Genomic DNA, 25,089 nt, shown 5'->3' with positions numbered 1-25,089 from the left:
TCAAATATTTCTTGTAATACGACTCCCATTGCATATTACATTCGTGCAAATCCTTTTTTGTTATGTCATGTTCATACAGTTATCTTTTTATAGTATTCGTGCACTTCCTTGAAATGTTCCCTAAGTGTTTATTAATTAATGTCCATGAAGAATCTCTTCCGAGAACATCACAGGCTTCCTGGTGGTCGACGGTCCACAGGTTAAGAATCATAGATCTACACGATCTATTTTTCTTACTGCAGTCCAGGATCAATGTTAAATCGCTCCGCAGTCTATGTACCGAGCAGAGTTAGTCCGCGATCATTATTCAAGATCACTCGCGTTGTCCATTAACTCGAGCAACATACGTTTCGTAACGCGCTGTTTCGCAACGACTTTCGTAGATACGACAACGGTAATATTTCATAATACGGTCAGTTGTAAACAATTTCCCCGGAGGGCACTAAAAATAAGGTGCAAGCGAGCAGATAGATATCGTGCGACCGTTCGAGCGGCGAGCTTGGAATAAGGTCAGGGAAGCCAAACGGGAGAAAAAAGCCGATGATCAAAGCTGGAGAGGCAAGCTCTGGGAATTTCGCAGACTTAAGGAACAAGCTAATACAAACTGGTAAAACGTGTGTAAGCGCTATATGCTAGAAGTCGTGGGTTATCTCTTATACGAGTGTAAAAAGACTAATTGAAGAGTTAAAATGGTAAACGATGTAAGTGGTAGAGTTAAAGATCTCCAGTAAAAACGAGAAACGAGTTTTGAAAAATGTTGAATTAATTTACATCATTTATCACTGTAGATTTTCAGTGTTTAAAAGTTTCACAGATTCAGAGGCAGAATAAATAGCGAAAGGTGTATTGAATTAATTAAAATTCATAGTTGTGTCTGGCAAATTCTTGTAATAGTTTAACAGTATTCCAATACCTAAAATATTTTCACTGTATTCTGCACGAGATTAATATCTTTCCCACAAAAAACATTTTCTTGTTTTTTAAGGCTCACATCGTTTACTATCTCGATTTTCCCAATCATAAAACATTACGATGTATCTTCAATGCGTTACGTTTCCATTATCCATACCACATCCAAACATTTTGCTTCCTATAACCCTTTATATAATATATTTGCAAATAATTAACATGTGAATGTACAGAAGTTCAGTCTGCTGTATTGGCTGTCCATCGAATTGAACAAAACATGCATATCTCTAATTTCAATATCCAACAGTAATATCGAATCAATGTTAAATGGATATATGGAATATCGTGCTGGTTTGCAGATGGTTGTATACAAAGGGGAGCTGTTCGAGTGAAACGACTAATTTACGCGTAGGAAGCTCTATCAGTGGCCGGTATCATGGGAATCGACGCGTAGGCAGCAGGCTGGAAACGAGAATCGCTTAAACGGATTACTTTATCGAAGTTGAAACTGTATCGTGGCTGGCTGTGTATCGCAAGACATGGGTAGAGGCGCGGGTAAACAATACATTCGATGAGAGAGACGTTCGAGAAGACAAACACGCCACGACGGAAAATTCAGTTTTCCGTGGTTGTTTAGTGTTGAAAATGTTGTCACTTGTAAATATTGCGAGGCAAACCGTGAAAGCAAAAATGGAGACAAAGAACGCCATGAAACGGTTCAGATACGTGGATGACATAATGTATCGATTGATGTATTTAGATTGACGGTTCTATAGTCTTCGAGTCTTTCTACATTTAGAAATAAGAAGCATTTCTCAATTTGAAATCTCAGGTCTTCTGGAATTCATATTCATATTTATTTTCATAAAAAATTAACGATAGTTCTTTATGAATTTTTAGTAATTGTAAGTTACAGTAAAGTCTAAACTGTAATCAGCGCGAATGAACTTCCAGTGTATTATATGCGAATCACAATTGTTTGGGATAATGGGGAAGAGTTTAAGCACTTGTTCGGCATATAAAGTTCGGTTTCGTCGAGTGGCCGACAAGTCAAGTGGATTTCGAGAGTACGTATAAAGTTCGGGAATTTGTGCGATAATTTTAAGAATTAAGATAATAATGAAAAATTCAATCTGCTTATAGGCGAGTATGACTTATCAATCTGATGTTAAATTCGAGGAATTAAGACACTTCGATGAAATTTAGTGTAAAACGGAAGTCCTGGTCGAAATTCAATGCTATTCCACCTGTAAAGTACCTCATAGTACTGTAACGTTCCACGATTTCGTAAATCGCATCGAACGAAACGAGCGAAGTTTTCCTAACGGGATTACCACCCTCTCGAGTCACGCGAACATGCTTGCAAATTCACAGACAAGACAACGAGCTGTTGTCGAAAGGTGAACTTTAAGAGACTGTTCGAAGCAATCAGAGGGGTTGAACGCGTAAACTGAGAGTTGGAATCGTCTCGACGAGCTATGATTTATCGAGGCGTGAATTTGCGTGACTGTAACGATTCAACTATTCAGAAGTCAAACTGATCGACTTCATTTGTCAAGAAATTTCTTTATTTTGATATCAGACTATGTAATTCATGTTTAATTGACTTTAGCAGTAGGGGGACTAAACTTGATGAAATTGAAGAGTTTGGCTTCTGTATATGAGTTCAGTTACTCAGTTGCAGGATAATACCAAGCTACTTTGGAAATTACGTCATAGACGATTAATTTATATATAAGAGGACACGAATATAAATACATACAGCGCTCAAAACAGTTAGAGGATTTTTTATTCGTACAATGATTTTCATATTTAATTTTTATGTTTTGTATATATCTTTGTTTCTGATAATTATCTCTGAGGCGATCTTTATCACAGAATCATGCGAATAACATGCCAGTCTAACCTAGAGACTTCTTCTCTTTCGTCCGATTTCATTAGTGTAATCAAATCATTTGTAATTATGATCCTCTAATTATTCCGAACAAAGTATAACGTAATATGCAAGCGTGATAAAAGCTTTCGTCTTCTACTGGCAAGTTAGAGATGCAACAGCGTCGATATATATATTGGACATGAATCCACTATTCCACCGAACAATCAAATCGTTTAGTTGATTTTTATTCTACACAGACGCGACATTTTGCAATCCTACCATCTCCAGTAACGTGACAATAATATCGCGATAATACAACGAGCACAGGTTACATAACAAGTCATTTCGAATCATTTCGGATCTGTTAATCGCATTTAAAATTGTGCCTCGTTGATCGTATTCTGATTCTGCCTCTCGAGCTACGTTTGCACGCTCGAAATCCTCCACGCTGGTTTCGTTTCACTGGTGAAATTACGGAACAGAGAAGATTCCGTAACTAGAGGACGAAATGGAGGGCCATTTCACCGCGGGAGGCAAGGAAATCGCGAGAAGGTTGAAAATCTCGTTGCTTTAACATGGTTAGAGAACGTGCTAAGCGGAGTACACGTGTACCACACGTGTGGCTCGGATACTAATAAGCCTTTTTCTTCATGAAAAAAACACTATCGGTTTTGCATTGATTCAGGAAAATACACCCGCTGTTCTTGCAAAAGGGATCAGCTTCCATTCTCTCTGAACGAAATAGCTTTAATGAAAGAAAGGAATAAACCTTTTTAAAGAAGGAAGGATATAAGAGCATCAGAGGAAAATAAACAAAGAGAAGGGCGTAAAAGGAAGAGGAGTAAAAGAAAAAAAAAACAATTACGAATGAAAACTGCAACGCGATTCGTACGTAATTAAATGACCCCCGTGAAAGCATCAAAAAGGCGACGAGTCGTGTTGCTGTTTGATTCCGGGGTTCGCAAGGCCTTCGAAAAAGCTCCTTATACGGCTGCGTGTGCGTGCACGCGAGCAGAACGTGACCTCCATAAAAGGAAGTTTTACGCGAACCGCTCTCCCGTCGCCCGTTTGTTTGCCGTTTAAAGCCGTTTCAGCAGGTGCTTCCACACCAGCAAATTGCATGTAAAACCTTCCAACCCAATTGCGCACGACCCTAGAGAGCCAGAATTTAGACGCGGATAGTCTAACGCCGCTACACGCCGCTCTTTCTGTCGATGGATCGACGGTCGTGCTCATTCGCGGTACATCGTTTCCTGTTGGCTGTTTCTAACGCTGTTACTAACGCTGGAATTACTGACTAGTAAAGTTTAAAATTTGTACGAAGTTAAATAAGAGGTTTATGAAAGGATAAATAATGTCGGGAAAAGCGGCCAAAAAATAACAAAAAATTACGAAAATTCTAAAAAATTTTCCATTGTAGAAAATTTCTAGAGAATTTGGTTATTTTGAATATTCTAATGATTCTAATAATTTAACCTTTGAATATTCTGCGGTTGCTATCTCCGATAGCGCAGAGTGAAATTCATCTAAACGCACTGCCAAACTTTTTCTATTTTTTTCTTTTTTAATGGTTTCTAGTATATTGAGGTTTTTCTACTAACCCGATTAGTATACCAATGAGAGATTACGTATGGTAGACCAGTGAAAGTACGACGAACGTATTCCGAAAGCTCCTTTTGATAAAACTGCTTTTACATCGGCGATAATGTGCAAAAGATGTTATGTCGTGGAAAATACACTTCTTTCTCTTCACGTAAATTCTCGTCTTACAAAGAACCTCCGTGTCTTATGTCGCGCAGACCTCGTATGGACCGGGTGAAAAGTATTTCTCGGCCTTGACCCGTTTCACAACTTGAAAATTCTCCGGCTTGATACTTGAAGAAGAAACAACGGCAGTGTCAAGGGGATGAGAAACAAGTAACGTTACATCACCGACACAGGAAACTTCTTTTTATCTTTGAAATCTGCAAGCGGCTTTGCTGTTTTCCCATGATTTCATGTACGAGTGATTTGAAAAACCGCGTTGAGAAGTAGGTCAAGCGTCGAGCTGCGTATCCGCGCGAATAAATTCCAAGCGGCGAGTCATCGCCCACGCGGTTATTCGTATCACGGTGAAAGCAACATACAGCCAATGTTATTTTTGTTTCGACGGAAGATCGCCTGTGAACGATGATGCTTCTTCGATATCAAAGTCTGTTCGACGTTGAAAGAGAAGAAGAAACAAGAAAAGGAGCTCTTTCTTGCTTACTACGAGCTTCTTGGTCTTTCGTCGTCGATAAATCACTATCTTTTTAGAAGATAACGTAGAGTGGAAAGAAAGATTGATCTAGTACTGGAAGATTTAAAGTCTCGACTTGACTGCACTTAGAATCTGTTTTATACGTGGTGATTCAGTAACGATGACCATGTATTACAGTAAACAGAGATATGCATCTCTATTGAAATTATTGGAATGTCGTAACGCGTCTGTGACCAAATCGTTATAATCGTACACAATGTGTTACTAACAAATAAAACATTATTTAAAATGAAACTTTAATCGTGAATAACTTGAAAAGTGTTCGGCAATTAATTCTACAATAAAGTATTTTTGTGAACAGAATGGTAAAATTTATTAATATATAGTTTCTACTAAACTGTAGCTCTTGCATTCTCTTATAAAAAATTTGAAGAAAGGAATGAATTGTGAATGAAATTTTCATACAATTATTTTCCAATACAAAACATTTATAGCAATATTATTAGCATTGATCATAAACTTCAGAACATATTACTTCACAAACAATTCCAAATATACTCTCTGATACAATCTTTGCGATTAAGAATCAAACACTAATTAACACTATATATTTAACATCAACAAGTGATCACTTTACACTAAAAACACCAGCAGAGGAGACAGAGCTTTTCGCCATAATCTTAATATCCATACCCATAATTATCGATATTGCGGTCATTAATAAAGCTTTTATTGTCGTCGTTTTTTATCCGACCATCTCGGAGCACGTTCCCTCGAGAACGCTCTATCGTATCCGGTTCTCGATTTCCCTTGTTCATAACGGTACACCGTGTTCAGAACGATCGAGGCAAGCACAGCGGTTGGTACGACTCTTCCTTCTTCCTGTTTCTCGTGCGGGAACGATCGGTAGTCGTTGGTTCTCCTGGAGAAACGGCGCGACGAAAGCTTTCGAAAGACGCGATCGGGCCCGAGGACAGATTTAATTATTCATCCGTAGCGTTCTGCTTGCTTACAAGCACTCGCCGCTCTTGCCGGGCAAGATTAATTGGTTCGTTCCCCGCTGCTCGAGGCGGAGATTAACGACGCTGGTAATGAGAGCGGCGGGATTATTTCGGAACGACGCAACCGTCTCGCTGACCTTTGTCGATTCGCTCGTTCGCGGTTTTTCTAACACGCGCCAGCTCCTGTCGATTCGTCTTGAGAAATTATATCACGAAGAGCAAGTTTGGAACACGAAGTTTATAGCATAGATAATATAGATAGCAAAATTAATAGAAGTGGAAGCGAAATTTAGCACGAGGAATTACGAAGTTTTAATAGCATTGTGAATATTCTCTTTTTGTGTAAATAAATTCTTCTAACTCTTTTCATGTATCGTGGCTACAGAAAGTATTTGCATATAGTACTTACCCAGTAATTTATTGATCAAGTTCTACATTTCATATTCACAGTATCAAATTAATATAATTATATACAAGTACTAGAAAATAATACGAATATATGTACTTGAACCTAATTAAGTACGTAAGTTCTATAATGGATACTTTTTGTACTTCGATTACGTTTTGAAACGCTTCGAATTTCCAATTTGTTAATTTCCTTCGCAATTTGCATGAATTATTACTCAAATGTATCGGTGTAATCAGAAATCCAATTCAGGCTAGTGAATTATAATATCGAATAAATAACAGAAAATACGGAGATAATCAATTTCTAGTAATATTCATAAGGAGTAGTTCCCTATAAATAGAAAAGTTGCTGTTAACAATATATAAACATCGAATAAAACTCTCTTGGACGTAATTATTACAATGTAGAACAATAAATTTCATAAATAAAAAAGGAATAATCCGGGTATTTTTTGATCGGGCTTCATAATTCTATCTAACGTTCGAAAAATGGAAGTAAATATAATCAAGGTGAAAATAGTGTACGAAAGGCAAACGCAAAAAAATCGGAGGACATTGAAGCACTAATCGATTTGGAGGAACCTCTTTAAACAATCAGTTCCTCCGTGATTGTAGTAGACGATGAACGCTTGCCTTGTGGTCAGAGAATGCGGCAGAGCGGAGAGAGGATGCGAGCTTTAATCATTTTTAATTTAATTTGTAGCGTAACAGGTTCATCGGAGATTATCTTGAGCCTGTCGGCGTGATAAATTGTCGCACTCGCGAGTTTACCGTAAATCGCTTCACTCTATCTGCTACTTTTTATACGTTACTTGTTGCTCTCGCTCTCCTTGTCGATTTCTGCTCTTTTTTCGCATAAATTCGGCCACGCGGCTCGATCGCTCGCGGCTTCTCAGTTGAAATATTGCATCGGCACCGTTGATACGGCTACATTTATTTTGATCAGAACTATAATTATAAGTCACTTTACCGTTTCTTATCTTTTTCTATTTTCTAATTTGCTCGTTACCTTTGCACAATTTTTTCTTCGCTTGCGTATCGACAATTTCGCAATAGTTACCCGAACAATTGCAAAAATTCTTTAACAATATTTAAAAAACTCAAAGTACTATGCGCAATCAGTCGCGGAGGAGTTCCACGTCAATTAACAATTTCGCGATAGTAACTTGGCTAATCGACTGTAGAAAATCTTTAATAATTGAGAAATTCCAAGAATTCGATGAATTCCAAAAAGAATAAGCGGAGAACAAAGTACAATTAGAAAATCACGAGAACGAATGCTACAGGAGGTCAGTGCGGCACGTCAATAGTTCGTACGTCATTTGACAACGATATATTTGACATTTTAATTAACACGAGAGAGAGAGAGACAAAGAGTAAACGTCGGCTGTGCTAAAGAGTGAGATTATATCTTTCTCCATCGTGTTCCATTGCTGTGGCGAGGAGCTTGATAAAATTTCAGAGTGACCAAAATCCAGCAGGAGGACACAGAGTCACGAGTCCCGAAGGGGACGAAAAAACGTCCATGACTGCTTATGGATGTCAACAGAGGTTAAAAGAGAAAGAAAGAAAGAGAGAGAGAGAGAGAGAGCTCGACCATTTTTCTCTCGGTTACGCTCCCTTTTACGCTCTCTCCGGACTTTCCCAGCTCTCGGGCCGGTTTTCTGTACGCGTAATCCTGCGTGCATGTATGGAACAGGGAATGCCGCGCCGCGTGGAAATACCAGGGAATCAGAGCGGCAAAGGCAAATTAATCGCTGACTTCGTGGTATCGGGGCGAATTTATATTCGGCGATGGATGGAGTCCATGGCGTGGCGTGTGCACGGTGAATCACAATGAATCAATTATATTATAAGGGACCGCGCACCATTCGCTATCTATCCTCTCTTGGCCAAGTATCCTGCCCGGGAATGGCCTCCGGGAGATTCGAATTGCGGTTTAAATCACCTGCTGCGGCAGCACGCTGCACGAAGATCGAGACAGACGAGAATCAAATTACTATTTCGCGAAAGAGAAACGTGAAAATCGTAGAAATGTTCCTTTCACCGTTTTTCTATAGCTTCTTGGTTTTATTTTTGTGCCTACGAGAAAAAATAAGATTATTTCTTAACGATGTTTTGTCGACAACGATGACTATTTATTGTTTAATATATTTACTGTTATTAAAGTATTACTATCACCTTTCTAGAATTACACATTCTTTAAATTTAATATTTTTTTTATTTTAAACGATAACTTTTCTCCTAACATATTGTTCGTTGCTTCTTTTTTGGTTTCGAAAAGATTGTATCAGAATATAAGAGGAAGAGCACGTCTCGGTTACATCGCAAATATGACTTAGATTCTTAGATAATTGGAACGACGCATCAATAGAAGTTCAAACGTTGCACTATCAAATCGACTATCAAACCCATCAAAATGAAAGGCAGTCGCCTTTCATAAAATTAACTTCAGCGTTTATTAAAATAGAGATGATGATTACAGATATCTATTTATTGTCGAAACATTTCAATTCTATCTATCTTCTATCTATATTCTATCATCATTTTAATGCACATTACAGATCCATAATCTCTAGATGATAGAAATTGTAGGTTTGTATGTCATTCGAACGACGTTTGATCAGACCGGTACAATACAATGTCTTAATAAAACAAAACATGACATGGAAGAAACGAACGAAGTAAATACTGAGAGATGGAAGAGAGAAAACCGGAGCTCGTTAATGTTCTCTTGATTACGCCGGCAAACTCGCGGTCCGATGGGCGGTAGTTTTTTCCCGAAGATATCTCGCGGCAGTCACGACGTTTTAAACGACGTCGAATTAATTTGACGGGCCGAAAACGGAAAACAGGGTGAAGGAAACGTTTGTTTGCGAGCAAACAAACGACCCCGTGTTCGTTCCATTTTGTCAGGGTTTCAACCGGGAAAATTGAAGAGGCGTATAATAAAATGGCGCAACCGCAGCCTTCGACCGTAAAAATATCGTTCGCAGAATTTCCGAATGTTAATTTGACGACACGGATTGGTGCCTCGAATGTGATATGTTTGGAAAAATTCGTGAAATCCTGGACGACGATACTACCAAGAAAAAAACATTCTTTTGTATTATATTGGTGAGTACGTATCGTTAGTGTGTTGGAAGGAATGCAACATTTTACCTTTTTTTTTCTGTTGTTTGAAACAAGTAAGTCGAAGTTTTGAGGATGAAAATGTGAAGTTGCTTCCGTTCAGTTTGAGAATTTAATACTTAAGATATAAGGATATGGAAACAAGTAAATTTTTCAGGATCTGATATTTACAATTATATATATTTCATTGACATTATTGAGCCAGTTTATAGAGTTGATACATAATTATGATATAGGAACATAGAAGCAACACAATTTTCAAGATTTTCAACGGAAATCTTCTATCTAGATATATGCGATCAATTGAAAATGGAAAAAACTGGATAACTAGTTTTCAAGCAACGTCTAAATGACTGCATAATAGCATGTCTTATCTTCATCGCATTAAATTCAATCATAAATCCGAACGAGTTTTGAAATAAAAACAAAGAGGAAGAAACAATAAATAGATCACTAAAACAAACCTCTTTCACAGAGAATAATAACAAGAGTTCCTCCATAAATCCGTCTTATCAATACAATCCTCTTTCATTTATAATCGCCGAACCACTTCAACCCCAGTATCTCTCATTCAAACATTATGTTGAAAGGCTGATGGTGAACGGTAAAACCAAACGACGAGACGAGTTGTAACTTGCGATAAATGAACGACTCGCGTAAGCGACTGTACAAAATTTAAATATAGATATTGAAGATTGTGCGTGTTAATCCGTCAAATTCGCAAATTTTCCGCGGACGAACGTTCCTTCGTCTTCACGTGGAAAGATTCAAAATAATGGCAAACGCGAGGGCGAAGAAAGAGAAATAGAGAGAGAAAAGGATGAGGTCGTCTAGATGGAATTAAAACGGAACGCAGGTACATCACGGAGAGTAAAACTTGGAAAAGCGGCTGCTGGATAGAAATGTTGGCGGAAGAACGCGGAGCCAAAATTACACGGCGCTTCCGGCGGCCGCACGAGCACCGCGCCGGTGATATCGTAATGAAAACTCCTAACTACGCTAACTTCTCGCCTTTAAAGTTGCTCGCCCACGCCGTGAGTAAATCTTTCCGCGAGGTTACTTAATACGACGCGACAATGCAGAACAGGGACGATGTGACTTTTACGTTTCTATATGATTTTTCTGTTTAAATGCTCGGTGAGTCATCGTTTCGTACATCTTTAACAACACTGTGATATTTCACTAATTTTTGATATCGTTCAGAGCTGTTTGCTCTGTTCCATTCGTTCCCGCATTCACAATTCATTCAGTTATTACTCTTTAAATGGTGTTCTTGTCGTTGTTGTTATGTCTACGGCTATATGTTATATGCAATTTTATATATTATTCGTGCCATTCAATATAAAAACTGATGTAATTTCTTGTCCACAAGAGGTACAAGTTTTAAAACTAAAACTACCAGAACAGGCAAAGCAACCGATACATAATTATTCATAGAAATTTTATAAATTAACAGCGGTGTATTTTGATAGATTTAAAAATGGATAGAGAATGGTTCATTCTCCTCTTTGCGTCATATATTTTTTCATACATCTTTCATTTTGATTCCTTTGACACACGTTTTATAGTTTACTCGTACTGTTAATTACAACTTTTCTGAAAGCAGTCTATTTTTTAACAAGCGACGCATCCGAATTTTGATTTTGATATCGCTTCTTCTTCGTGAATACATCACGTTGTTTCAAAAGTTCTTGAAACATGAATGTGGCGATATTATGAATGCCGGCGAAGCTCGTCGCGTATGTCGGATAAAATGAAGGAAAAAGAGTGACATGGTTGCACGCGGAAAACCGATGTGGAGTTTTGGATTACGAGAGAGTATACGTTTACTTACGTCGGTGCAATTTCGTAGTGAGATAATGAGAAGCCTCAGAGGGATCAACGAGAGGGAGCGCGGAGTCGGAATATAAAAGAGCTGAAATAAAAGAGGAAGAATGAAAAGCGAGTGTAAAGAGCAACGAGTTAGCATTACCGTTTCAAATTAAATATTATAGTTTGATACGAACTAGTGTATCTCTTCAAGATTTCCATTTACTATTTTCTCATCACAATCTCTTCGAATCTTTTCGTAATTGGAAGACCATGTTTATCGATCTCTCTGTACCTATTGTTTAACCTCCATCGACATGCAATCTCGAAAATATGAAAACCTAAATATTCAAACACTTGTCCACATCTTTTATGAATACACCACGTGTGTTATACGAAATATTTTGAAATTTCACTCGCTCTATTATGAGATTCAACAATTACGGTTATTATATAAATCCTAAAATGTTCTATACAACACATACAATATGGATAAAAAAGTTCCTGTGAAAGTATCCAAATAGCTTCACGAGTTAGTGTAACTTTTAATCGTCCGGAATGAAGCGTTTCAACATACACTCGAACAAAAGCAACTCTCGGAGTCATTTGAACCGGAAAATATTGTGACCCTCCACAAGCGTAGATAAGTCGATAATAAATTTCACGGCGAACGTACTATTACTTAAGACCTTGCATTTCGCATGCCCGAATTGCGTCGAAACCGATGGTTCGTTCGGTCGCTGCTGACTGCGCAAAGTCTCCGTTATGGAGATCTCTCGACTTCCTCTCTCTCCCTCTCTCTCTCCCTGTCTGTCTTTTCAAAGAATAAAGGAAAATTTACGGTTATTACGGACGGACAAATAAACGCAATCGCCCGAAGAATTACGACACGACGAAATTTTCGCAAAAGTTTGAATCGACGATTCGCGAAACGATTCGGGATACGATCCATCCTCGCACGACTTGCACGTGAAAAAACCTCGTCCTCGCGCGTTCGCAAGTCGTCGTCGTCCTGTGGCGCAACGACTTCTTCATGAATTCTTCATGAACCTCACGGATTTACTTATTAAATGCACGACGTTCTTGCTTGGCGGTAATTTACCACCGATTTTCCAGGATATTCATGCCTTTGAGAACGATCGCTGTTTTCGCTGATTGTTTGAGGTAAACAACGCGACAAATCGATCTTCTCCCTTGGGATCGTGTAATTTCCAATTTAACTTAATATTATTTAACGAAATTTTTAAAAGGAGTTTTATTTGAAGAATTTATGACGTTAATTTACTAACATCTACTGCGCGGATTCTTATACGTAAACAGTTCATTATATTTTCTTTTAGTTCGATTATTCCGAGTATTATCTTGTATTTATTTTTAAAATCTAAATTAAGACAATATATTATGAGTTCTTACTCAGTTCCTTAATGTAAAGAGATTGAATGTTTAATTGTCTTTCATGACTTTAATTTCTTAAAATGTTAAAGAATTCGAAAATTTTTGCAGATTACAATATACTCTAAACTATACCTATCCTGATGTACGAATATTCATATCGCAGAGAACAACAATATTTTAAATTTAACGGTTGAGTAATACTTATACCGAGTAGCCAACTGTGAATAGCCAAAAGGATTTTTAGTATCATTTTCAAAATTGAAATTAAGGATCATACTTGTTCGACCCTTTCGCAGGCAGACGCGTTATATTTATATTTCCTTACTTTTATATATTATATTATTAGTTGAAAGCAACGCATCATACATCTGAGAATTCGCGGTCAGTTAGGAAACCAACTCGAGAATATTTATACAGCTTCATTAAGGTATTTCCTGCTTGAGCAAGTGAAGTGTCTTCTGTGACGGTGATATTTATAGGGAACTAGTGATGGGTTGTCCCACTAATGGTTACTCGAGGGTGGCCTTTGAATATTATACATGGAAAAAACCCGTTTCTCCCGTATTTTACCAGAATTAATTATTGTTCTAATCCATTGAATTACGCTATTGAATACTATTATTACACTATTGAACTAATCCATAGGGTTATTACTCCAAGGAATGTTTCAACTTGAAAGATGTTTGTAGTAATAAGGGCTTTAACAGTAAAGTAAAAAATGCTAAATCTTATAACGGTTCCTTAGGATTATTGTGGGTCCGAATAAGTATGTTTGTACAGATGGTGGCCATCTTGCCCCAGAGATGGATTATAGTTTGTAGTAGGATCACGGGACGTAACATTACTGTTTCACGAAAGATTTGAATTTTCAATATGTTCTTAAATTACAATGCAAGAAATCTTATTTAATAATAGTATCATTATCTGTATTTCTATTTGCGTTAGGACAATTGCGGAAGTAACGAACGTGGCTGGAAGTATGGTTCGCCAAGGAAATAAGTAGGGAAAATAACGAGGTCCTGCAGTCTGTGTGGCGGAGAATGATTCTCAAAGAACGCTTGATAAATGCGCCACTGGTAAAAAAGAAGGAAACTCATTGTAGCGACAGGGCTGGGACTGGTTTGCAGCATGACTGACCGAGCGTCATAAAAAGGGACGATGAAGCCACGTGTAAATCGTACGTAAAACGATGCCTGTTATCAACGTCCGTCATGTTCCTTATCACTAGGCGTTCGAGGGTCAAACATTGGAAATGCGGCCAACATGAAACCCGAATTACCATATGAATTGCAATGCTTTATTTTAAGGGCTGCGATATTATAAGAATTTCAAAGAAAGATATGTTAACGCGTTTTTAGGAATGTTAGAAGATTCTTAGGGAAGTTCAATAATCTTGCAAATGGTTTGAAAACTTTTAGACTTTGCGAATTCTAAGGGATTGGGAGGATTACTACAGCTTACACGATCCACAGGATTGCACATATAACAAGGTATATCTAAAGAATTTAAAAAATCGTTCCAGTTCTAAATATAGATTTTCAATATGGCGGTCTGAAAATCCAAGGTTATCGAAAGGTATCAGGATTCATACAAATTTCCGTGAAATTCCTCGTAATCTCTGCACACTCTTATTGTGATTCTTGAGATCCTCGAAATCTACAAGACTTTGGATATACCTTTTCGCTGAAACTCTATGAAATCCTTTAGAACCACAAAAAAAAAAAAAAGAAACTAAAATTCCCAAATGCCACTTCTCTACTTGTATAATTCTTATATTTCAACGAAACCTATCGAGTTTCCTTACTCTACTTTTATATGCAATTTTCGACCCCCGAATGTAAAAGTGCACCTCTATCATATTCCACATTTCAGAAGTCGAAAAACTTGGAGAACTTGGTTCGAACAGATCATCCACTGTGAGCGTCAGAAACAAAAGAGCGTCCTGACTATGCAGAAACGAAAGTGCACGGAACACAACGGATCTCGCAACTCGGTGGAAAAGCCGTTTCCAGCGGAATAATTAGTTTCAAGGCCGAGCGGAACAATGCCTCGCCCACTTAGGGACGCGGCGCCGTGCGCGTCTTGCCCTGTTGCGCGTACTATTTTACTTTATGCATTGCCTGTTGGTCCTGTGCAACCAGATGCTTCCTCGTTTCCTTCCATTTTCCCGGTTTTCACGCACACTGAGTAATCGGCCTCATAGTCGCGTCTCCAATTCGGCCCTGGTTGGGAAGGTTTGTCTAGGTGACTCAGAGAGGGAAGCTCGCTCAAATTGTATTTGGGGAATGGAACAGAGGAGGAAGACAAGGGGTTGGTACGTCTGTTTAGCGACAGAGGAGGAAGGTTGTATTTGGATATGAAGTTTATCGTTTACACAGAGCGTGTCTCATTGTGTTTGATCAGCTCCTATGCGAATATCGTTGTTTCGGGAATTGCTTCAAGTGAGATTTTGTTGTCTTAATGCTAGCTTCCAACTATTTCTTGGTAGATGATCGACCGGTGGTTCCAGATTTTCTTGGAAGATGTTTACTAGAATGGATGACCACATAAATGCTGTTTTACTTGTTCTACAGAATAGAATAGTAATTTATAATGAATCGTATATAAAAATGCTTTATTATTAAATTGGGACTTTGATTTATATATGGACAACAAAACAGCATATTGCTTTCTTTATACATAACGTTTGAAAATAAGTTTTTTATAATCGAAAATTCGGCGTGTTGAAAACGCGACTATGTAAATAGTGTAATATCGTGAGGAAAAAGCCTGGTTAGAAACCGATCAAAACAATGTCGTCTGTCTTTCGGTCGTTAGTTTACATAGGGAAAAAAGCCTATGTGACTAAAGTCACCTAGTTCTTGCAAAGCGTTAACAGGACGGTTTGAATCTAAAAAAGTTGTTGTTGGTCGAGAAGTGAGAGTGAATCGAGAGGTTAGAGTTAATCAAGGAGTCGAAGAGTAAAGTTGATAGCGTTGTTGAGAGTAGAGTTGTTAGCGTTGTCGAGTTGCGAGAGGTGTTAACGTTGTTGAGAGTGGAGTTGTTAGCGTTGTCAAGTTACGTGAGTTACTAGCGTGGCTGAAAGATTGAGTTGTTGGCGTTGTTCAGTTGCGAGAGTGGTGGAATTAGAATAAGATTGTTACATTTAGTTCCATATTAAACAATCATCGTTTCCTGTCTCATTAATATCTGTATAACTAATTTATTGTAAATAAATTACAAATTATAAATAGTATCAGAAAAAATGTATACCTAAATTTCCGCGATACTACAATAGAAATAAACGATGTGGCCAGGCTAAAGACATCTTGAACAAAAGAGGTACGACCGCCTGTGAATAGAAACGGATGACAAAGTCAGACCAAAGTCACTGTCGGTGCACGAAAGAGACGCTTATCAGATCATATTCGATGAAACTAACAGTTATAGAATAACAATGATACAGTTATATAATTTATAAACTGATAGTCATAGCACATTGGAATTTTGTGCAGATTTTAACTATTGCTTTGTATTCAAGACACAAAAGCATTTATCTCTTATAAAAAAGACAATGTTCTAAACTGACAAGATTTTTTACTCGAACGATGTTTTAAGTAACCAAATCATTCACACTATAAGCTTGAGATGATAATTATTGAAACATACGCTCTAGTTCCTCGAAGATGCACAGATTAAATCAATTAACGACGTCGCCATAAAAGAGGGTTAAAAAGAAGGAAGGTTAAAATTGAAACGTGACCACGATGAAGACGGATCAATTTTTTTCTGTCAGTTTAGACAATCCGTTTCGGGTCTTAGGAGTCCCAGAGAATCCACTTACTTCAAGTCTTCCCGGTATCTCATCGTTCGAAACAATTCCATTCTCTTCTTCCACATTTCCTTTTTTCCGCCTTGATTTTCATCCGTTTCTTTCCTTAAGGCTGCTGAGCATGCGAAATTTCGAGCGTCAGGCGAATAGAAACGTGGCAAACAGATCGAAACAGGGGGAGGAGGAGGGCACAAGGAGAGAAAAGAGGAGAAGCAACAAAAGAGGAGAATCCGATCGCTCGAATCACCGACAAATATGAGTGCCTCGAGTGTTCCGGAGGGAGTCATTGACCGTCTAAGATTTCTCGATCTTCGTCTTCTTCCTACCTGGATTCAGCTACGTAATATCTCCCAGGACAAGTTTCGAGGAATAATAGAAAATATCTGGACACAATGTTGGGACAACTTTTCTAACTGAGCGACTCCGATATACGATAATTTATGGCTACGAATTTTCTATATAAATAATTCTTGCAACGGATGGATTAATCCATACATGCAATTGTTAAAATACGTTAATTGGTCTCTAAACACGAATTATTTATACAGGATCATTTCTTTGCTACTGTACGATCCAAGTTAATCTTTGTATCCATTGACGCATTTATCTTTAGATCTTAAATAAATAGAAAATTCAGTGAGTGAAAAAGAAGTTGAGACGTAGTCTGACTTAACGAGATCATTAATTTATGTTTGTACTTTATAGCGGTTAGTTTTCAACAGCACATACGAATCTTTTATTGTCGTAATTCAGACAAATTAGACATTGCTGATGATTATCTATTCTATTGTAACAGTAAACACTATTTATCAATACTTGAACACTCTGCTCAGTATATTCAATTTCTACTTCGGTTCGATAGAAAAACTAGATTCTAAAAATATCAGTAACATTTAACACGACTCCCACGATAATTTATTGCACGGGATATTAACAGTCCATTTAATAAGTGTTTCCTTTGCATTAGCATCTAAAACGCGTAGAAATGACATGGAAATCGGAGAGTCTAAACGAAATAAGCGCGTAACGAGGAGATGCTCGTTTTTAATACTCAATACACACCTCTCAAATTATGCCAGCATCGGTTATCGTTGGCATCTTACACCAGTTAAACGCGTTAGGAGTAACCAGGCGGCGAGGCTGTGATATACGACCGAACCGCAGTTTTCTCCTAGCGAGACGAACGAGCACTGCCGCGGAAGAAAGCCAGGAAGCTATGCAAATCGAGAAAACGACCGTGAGATGGATTAGCTGGACGTCAGGTGGACTAATGGATATTAGAATTCTGGCGGGGGATTAAGGAGGTACGTATTTCCCCGCGGTTCTTGCCACGGTTCCCTTTGCGATCGATGAACTTGGTAAAATATATGGTATTACTCGAGCGTTATTCATTCTAAATCGATATTCCGTTAATTTCGACGATGGTTAATCTGGTTGATATTTGAACCTTCGGTGGGCTGGTAATCGAAGGATCGATAAGATCGATGATTGATCGACAAGAACGGATTCCTCGTTGATTAAATTTCAACGGGACACGATAGAAGGTAGAGGACTCTGCTCTTTTGAGCAGCGTCAAACGCCGCTTTAAGCAATCTAACTTTCAAATTGCGTGACCTCGGCAGACGTCCGCGCACGATTTAAACGCGATGATTTCTTCCCTGTGCAACGTCGTTGGGAAGATCTCATCCCGTGAACCGAACTTCCAGCCACACAGTGATTCTCTTGAAAAGTTTACCGCCACTCCGGCTATTGTCTGCCAGACTACGTCAAGAGCGTCTACACGTCAGAAGATCCTCGCAAGTTCTACTCGAATCAAGCGGACCATGCTCGGATCTCGCACAGAAGTCTACTCTCGGGCGTCATCGCCAAGCAGAATATTTCCAGACGCATGGAATATCACCATTCCTTCTTCATCTTCGTTGACGCTATCACAATTGACGTCGGATGGATGTCAAATAGGTATTACCGTATAATTACTGTTACTAAATTTAGTAAAGATCTCTTACAAATTTATGAAAATGATTTGCAGCATACCATACGAAGATAAGTTATAAAATAAAGATAAAGTTACTGAACATTCTATAAGCATAACAGGAACTATACTTGACTTGATTTGATGAACAAAAAGAAGTTTAATACGAAGCAGCTGCAGACAGGAATAACCTGATAGATTTAAGGAGATATATTTAATTCCAAAATCAAATGAAAAAACGTACGAATGATTGTGAATGTCGTATTGAATTAAAAATTCCTCCTGTACAGAGGACTTATTACGTTATTTTAGCCGAACACTAACAACAATTACGCTTAAAGCTAACCAGTCATCATGGTGTTAATACATATTTAAGTACTCGAGAGAAAAAATGACTTCAAGTATCAGAACGATTACTGTGAAAAGTAAACAAAACCGCGATGGAATGGACGAAATACATGGAGAATGGAGTTTCGATACGATATAACATTTTCTTTACGCACTCTCGATTAATTCGAAAGCAGATTGCATCGGGGCACATCCACTTTCACTGCAAACCCCGAGAGGAGAAATTACGACGGTGGCCGTAAACTGCCTCCGCCAAGCATGCGCGCTCGCCAGATTTAATTAAATATTTGCACTCGGTTTAATCTTGCCTCAGCCGTTCCTTCTTCGCTTCGGCTTCTTCTCTCGATTTGCTGTCGCCTCTTATCCTCTCCCCGGCCGGAGCAGCTCCCTTTCATCGTCCACGAATAAATCATTTCCGACGATTTGCATCGAAATAATCAGCCTCGTTCCCGATCACGATATCCAATCGATGTTTAAAGAGAAAGAGACAACGAGACAGGTCTTTCAGTTCTTCTTTGTTCATGGCTACACAGAAAACTGTGATTCAAGTTCAAGGATCGTGTTATCTAATCACGCTCTCGCGATAGTGATTCAGAGTTAATTTGGTGTGATCGATTGCTTCTTTTCTTACGAGTTTTCTTCTTTATTAAAAGACCTGTATTTTATATATTTGCAACATCATCTGAAATAATTGGAGAATTTTGCAATACTATTGTGCTATCAATACAAAGAATATTCGGACAATAACATAAATTTATACGAGTGAATGATTCTCCAATTATTTCGAGGTTCGTTAAATCACTAATGAGCCAACGATTGATAGTATATTACCTAAAACTGATCCAAATCCGATTCATAGAAAGTAGATTGAAATCTAATATGAATTTACCTGGAACATAAAGAGAAAGCGGTTTATTATAAACAATTCTCTCACGGATGCACGTGGGAATGCTATTATGGAACGCGTAACCATTATTACAGCCTACATTACAGATAAGATCTTTATATTCGATCATATCTACGATCATATCTAAGATCTTTATATTCGATCACATCGATAGTTTTTTTATCGAATAACACTTTCAATCCCTTCTTTCGATTCCGTAGACAAGCCGAATCGTTTGTGTCCGCGCCTAACTTCTTTACTCTTCCAAGCTTTCGAAAAATTTGAAATACTTATCGGAGCATTTTATTACGTTATACACTCAATCTTTAAGTTAAACGAGCAAAAGATTTTTTCAAGAAAAATAGATTACTTCGAAGAAATTAGCGTAACGAAGGGTTAAAAGAGACTCCTCCGTAAGTCTGTAAATCCATAAATCGATCTTTCAGCGTAGAAATAAATATATGATAGAAATATAATATATAGAATAGAAATAAATACCACGCTTTGAACACAGTCGATTCCTGGCAAGAAACCGGCATCGCAAACTTCTCGCGAAATTTCCTCCTCGAGACACGATTTCTCCGCGGTGAGATTTAACGCTAATCCAGTCGCTGAGAACGCTAGATGTACAACTTTTCGCCAGATTAAGTCGGGTAACGTAATCTATTATGACGCAGGGGACGCGAATGCGAATTACCAAGATGTTCAATTACACAGATTCTCATTATTGTTTCGCGACAAGGTTGTTCACGGCCGCGTTTGCAGACGGGGACTGAAACGAAAGAGAGCTTGACGATGGCAATTAGAGGCGATTCGAGGCGGATAACGAGATCGTAACCGAACGAGCCACACCGTGAAACAACGTATTCGAATTTTAAGGGGCTATTAATTCGCTGGATGCTCGCGTCGTTAAAATGTTTAACGCGATATGTCGAATGTAATGGAACGTCGCGGCTTAATTAACGACGATATCAGTTTGATAATTGCCTGACATCCACTTTCGTGGTTTTGCTTCACCTTTTTCAGGTGATTATACGTATGTATAGGTTATACGTGTATGGGGTCGAATGGAATTATATAGCCGACGATTAACGAAATTTCGTGTTTTACTTGATTCGTGTTCGAGAGGTAATGAATAATGGATTTGGATGGAGGCGTTGCCGGTGGAAACGCGTCGACAGGAATATCTTGACCTTCGACCGTGAAAGGTTAACGCGTTACGTTTGGTACGCCGTGTCTACGCTTTCGACTTGCACAAGAATTGCGACATGCATCCCTCTGTTCTTCTTCTTGTTGTACTGAATCGTCTGACAACGATAAGTTGAATTTGCTCATTCGCTTTTATTGAAATATGTAGGGAAACCGTTTAGTTTCGAACGTTTAGTTCCGATAATACGAATGTTATTCATTAACGAAAGAGGGTATATATCATTTAAAATCTAATCTAAATATGTACATACGTGTAAACGCAAGAGAATAATTAAGTATTCCGTAGAAATATTTATACGGCTTTATCCGGGAGATAAATTATACGACGAAGGAGATAAGATGTGAAAAGACGTAAATATTACGTAAGAGACTTCCAATTTTAGTTCATGAGAAACGTATTACTATATCAGAAACATACATGTAATTCCACGTTCAAGGCTCTTGGTTTGAATTTTTAAGAAACGCGTATCGCAATAGTACAGCCGCTGGAACCTCAGATCTCGAAGATTGCAAATAGTAAAATATATAGTAACCGAGGTTTCTAACTCGAATCGAAAATTTTTCAAGCCACGATTTATTTTTCGAAAGAAGATATAATGCGCTCAACAAAAGTAATTTGCTAATATACAGCATATACGTTGCAGTAGAACTCCATTTATCTGATTTTGATTTATTATTGGAAAATGAATAATTTCCATAACTGCGGTTTATCGATTCTCCCTATTATCTATGACTTTTTATTCACATAACAGAATCCAATCAGCGGGAAACCACTTAATCAAACACTAACTAAAGCTTCGTTTCAATGCATCTGCTCTTAGTTATCAAAAAGTCGAAACACTCAAGAAAACTGATGTTTATTATGCTTTTCATTTTTGTTTCGTTTCATTCAATTTAAAATATTTAGTCATTGCTTCTTAATAGCTTGTATAATATAACTTTACTTAAAAAAGCACCGGGAGCTTCAAATATTCTAAAATATTTTGAAAAATAAGATAAGAAAATACCAAAGTCGTTTTATGTAAATAAGAAGGATAAAAATTCGTTGCAGTAATCGATTTTCTGTTGCATATATGATATAGTATAAAACATCAACTATGAAAGAGTTAACAATTTACATTACCATAAATTAAAATAAATTTTAAAAGCTTCTATTACTTAAAAGCACTACAACGAATTTCGATATCCCTGCTAAACTACACGTTTCGTCAGTAACAAGTTGGTTATCGGAGGCTTACGAGTCGCAAAAACATAGGCATCAGTTGCGAAAGCGTTAATAAAGTGGGTGACATTAATGTGTTTTTGACGCATTGCGATCCGGAGGTGAGACGTATTGCGCAAAAATAAAAAACGTCGTTGTCGCGTTGTTGCTTCGCGATGTAAAAGAGTGTTTGTCCATTAGCGTTGCAGCGTCGTTACATCTCTCTTAACCATTCGACCAAATGAGCGAAAAGCTGCATCGCGCAGCTTGAAAAAAGCAGAAGCGTATATTCGTCAACGAGAAACCGATAAGAAGTAAAGAGCGAGAAAAATCAAGAAAGAAAAGAGTAAAAAACGAGCACTATCGTTGAATTCTCGGTTTTGTTTGCCTCTAAAAAGATGATTTTCACACATAGTCCATTAAGATGGTAATAGACGGCAATTAGGCGATAAAGGGTTGAATTCACCGACGAATTGAACAATTCACCGTAAAGACGGAAGGCCAGCGGTTGAATTCGCGAATGGAAACCAACGTGAAATGTAATTTGGCACAAGAGGATGGTCAGTCTCGTGTGTCGTCAATGTGCGACAGAAAGACGGCCAAGATAACAACGCTGATATGCAAGCGACACTGGTCCAACTCTTGAGAGAACGTTCACCAAATTAGCATTCTGCTCGAAGAAGAATTTTAAACCTGCTCTGAGAACGCGTAAAAATTACCGTGAAATCGTTTCCAATAAAACTAAAGTGCTTTCTGGAGATATCTCGAACTCGCAGGCGTCCCGTGGTCTCAGATTAAATCCTGCAAGTGTCCAGCAATTAAAATTAGGGTTGATACAGCGGAATTGAGAACTACTAAATTAGAATTCTATCTTTTTATTTAAACTTTGAAGTTTTAGCAGTGAACAACCATAGTCGTTGTCGTTTGGGTAAGATTTCAATAGGAACTGTTAGAATACGACCATATATTGTCAAGGAAGGATATTGGAATACAAACTACAGAAAGTACTGGATATTTTACGACATTTTTCTGGGATCTGAAGGAATTATACAAAAAGTAAGGCAGTGCGCGTCGCATCAACAATTGTCATACATTTCAGTTTTAATTTCTGAAATTTTTATTTACAAATCCCCTTCTGTCTTTCGTGTTGTTTTATCACTCCCAAAAAAAAAACAAATTACAAAGATTGTCAGCACTGAAATTAACCGAATTAAAATTGTTTTATCTCTATTAACTTTCAATTCAGTGATTATAAATGTCACTGGTGAAATAGAGACACGATTATTAAGTTGAAGAGATTAAAGGTATTTGGTGTATATCTACAATATTTTGTATTGTATGTTTCATATTGTATTTGTATCTTATCCTTCCTAAACATTCTTTTGCTGTTATGACATCGTGCAATTAATAAAAGTATAATAAAATCTACCAAAAATGATTTCATTCACAAGCGTGTTAAATCAAGGTCAACGCAAATCAATGAGCAAGCGGGTGCTCGCAAGATCAGCCTAGAAGAAACCCGCTATCGGGAGTGCAACGTTGATCTAGGCTCGACTGAAGCGAGATAAAAAGTACACGATCACTTACGTAACGCCGTAAGCGCAAAAGAGCGGCGAAGGAAATCTTCCGGGTTTCAATCGTGTCCTGTCAACTTTGAGAACCACCGCGTGTAGGAAATAAGAAGCGATACAGGCCCGTTCTGGCTGACGTCTGAAGATAAACTTTGCATAGCAATTTAGTTCGCTCCGATGCTTGGTATTCTGCCGTGGCCGCAAGAATACTCTGGCGCGGACAGCGAGTAGCCACACAGCACCGTGCATACGCTTCAACGCGACGAATTTACACGTACATTTTCAAATAAGAAAGTCTGAAAACGTATAACTCGTTCACGAGCCATCATATGAGGCGCGCTAATTCTCTAGTATCTAGAATATCGGTACATGCTTCTGTTGCCCTGTACACTTTTACTTTTATGAGAATAATTAGTAGCCTCGGTGTTGTTGAAGTTGGTTGAACAACGGTACCTTAGATGTTAGAGATTCTGGGGATTGCAGATAGACTTTAGAAATTGACTTTAGAAATTGAGATATTAGAGAGATATTAGAGAGTCTGGGTATTGAAGATTGACTTTAGAAGTCTTCTCGTTTTAAACTGTTTAATGCTATAATTGTTCGACATGAATATTTCTATGACAGTTACTGTAAATGTCACACTTGTGGTCTCGTAAACCAAATTATAAGAAACTTTTTGATTATTTAGATATAGTTAAATTAGGTACATAAATTGATAAAACCGATATTAACTCAACTGCATACAACGATAGAAAGTTTCAAATAGCCATCTTATGACTTTTTTTTAGCGAAGTAGTAGTTTCTTTTAGTAGTTCTAGCGAAATTATTAAGAGAATACTAGAATTCTTACATTATTATTAATTTACCGTATGAACAGCTTTTACAATTTTCTAATTCTAATTTACAAATTTTTTCGAGCAGGACAATTAGATCACTTATACAAGTAATTTATACGAGTTAGTTATACGTTGCTATATGCAATAACGTCGCTACTCTTATTGTAAAACGTGTTAGTATTATATAAGAAAATCGATTGACACTGGCAATTCGTAATTTCTGACCTGCCAAATTTCGCTAATAATATTAGTTTAAACATGCAAGAAGATATACGATTAAATAAAGGAATTGATAAAGGTGTTGGAGAAAGAACCTAATAGACAGACAGAGGAAAGCAATGTATTTGTTCCGCGCGGTAGTACTCGTTTCTCAAACTTCTAAGTACAGAACTTTCTACCAAGATGAACAAAACTTTCTCGATCTGCTATTTCGTATCTCGAAATCTCACGAACCGTTTTCCCATAAACTCTTTGCGCTCGTTTACT

General features: G+C 37.8%; 1 protein-coding gene and 2 long non-coding RNA genes across 8 annotated transcripts in view; 2 read left to right on the top strand and 1 right to left on the bottom strand.

Annotated features, from left to right (window-relative positions):
• Window positions 1-25,089, bottom strand: part of LOC100643741 (mucin-5AC) — a 331,083-nt gene that overhangs the window by 25,443 nt on the left and 280,551 nt on the right. The window lies entirely within an intron of this gene.
• LOC125386084 lies at window positions 301-3,082 on the top strand. The gene is made up of 3 exons (XR_007225936.1): window positions 301-614; window positions 1,269-1,976; window positions 2,053-3,082. It is a non-coding gene; the product is annotated as an uncharacterized LOC125386084 (long non-coding RNA).
• LOC105666315 lies at window positions 15,631-23,603 on the top strand. Its single transcript, XR_001099195.3, has 3 exons — window positions 15,631-17,884; window positions 18,341-18,539; window positions 18,610-23,603. It is a non-coding gene; the product is annotated as an uncharacterized LOC105666315 (long non-coding RNA).

Source organism: Bombus terrestris, chromosome 12 (genome assembly GCF_910591885.1).
Source record: "Bombus terrestris chromosome 12, iyBomTerr1.2, whole genome shotgun sequence".
Taxonomy (NCBI): Eukaryota; Metazoa; Arthropoda; class Insecta; order Hymenoptera; family Apidae; genus Bombus; species Bombus terrestris.
The sequence above is the reverse complement of the archived record's forward strand: the minus strand, read 5'-3'. Positions and strand labels throughout refer to the sequence as shown.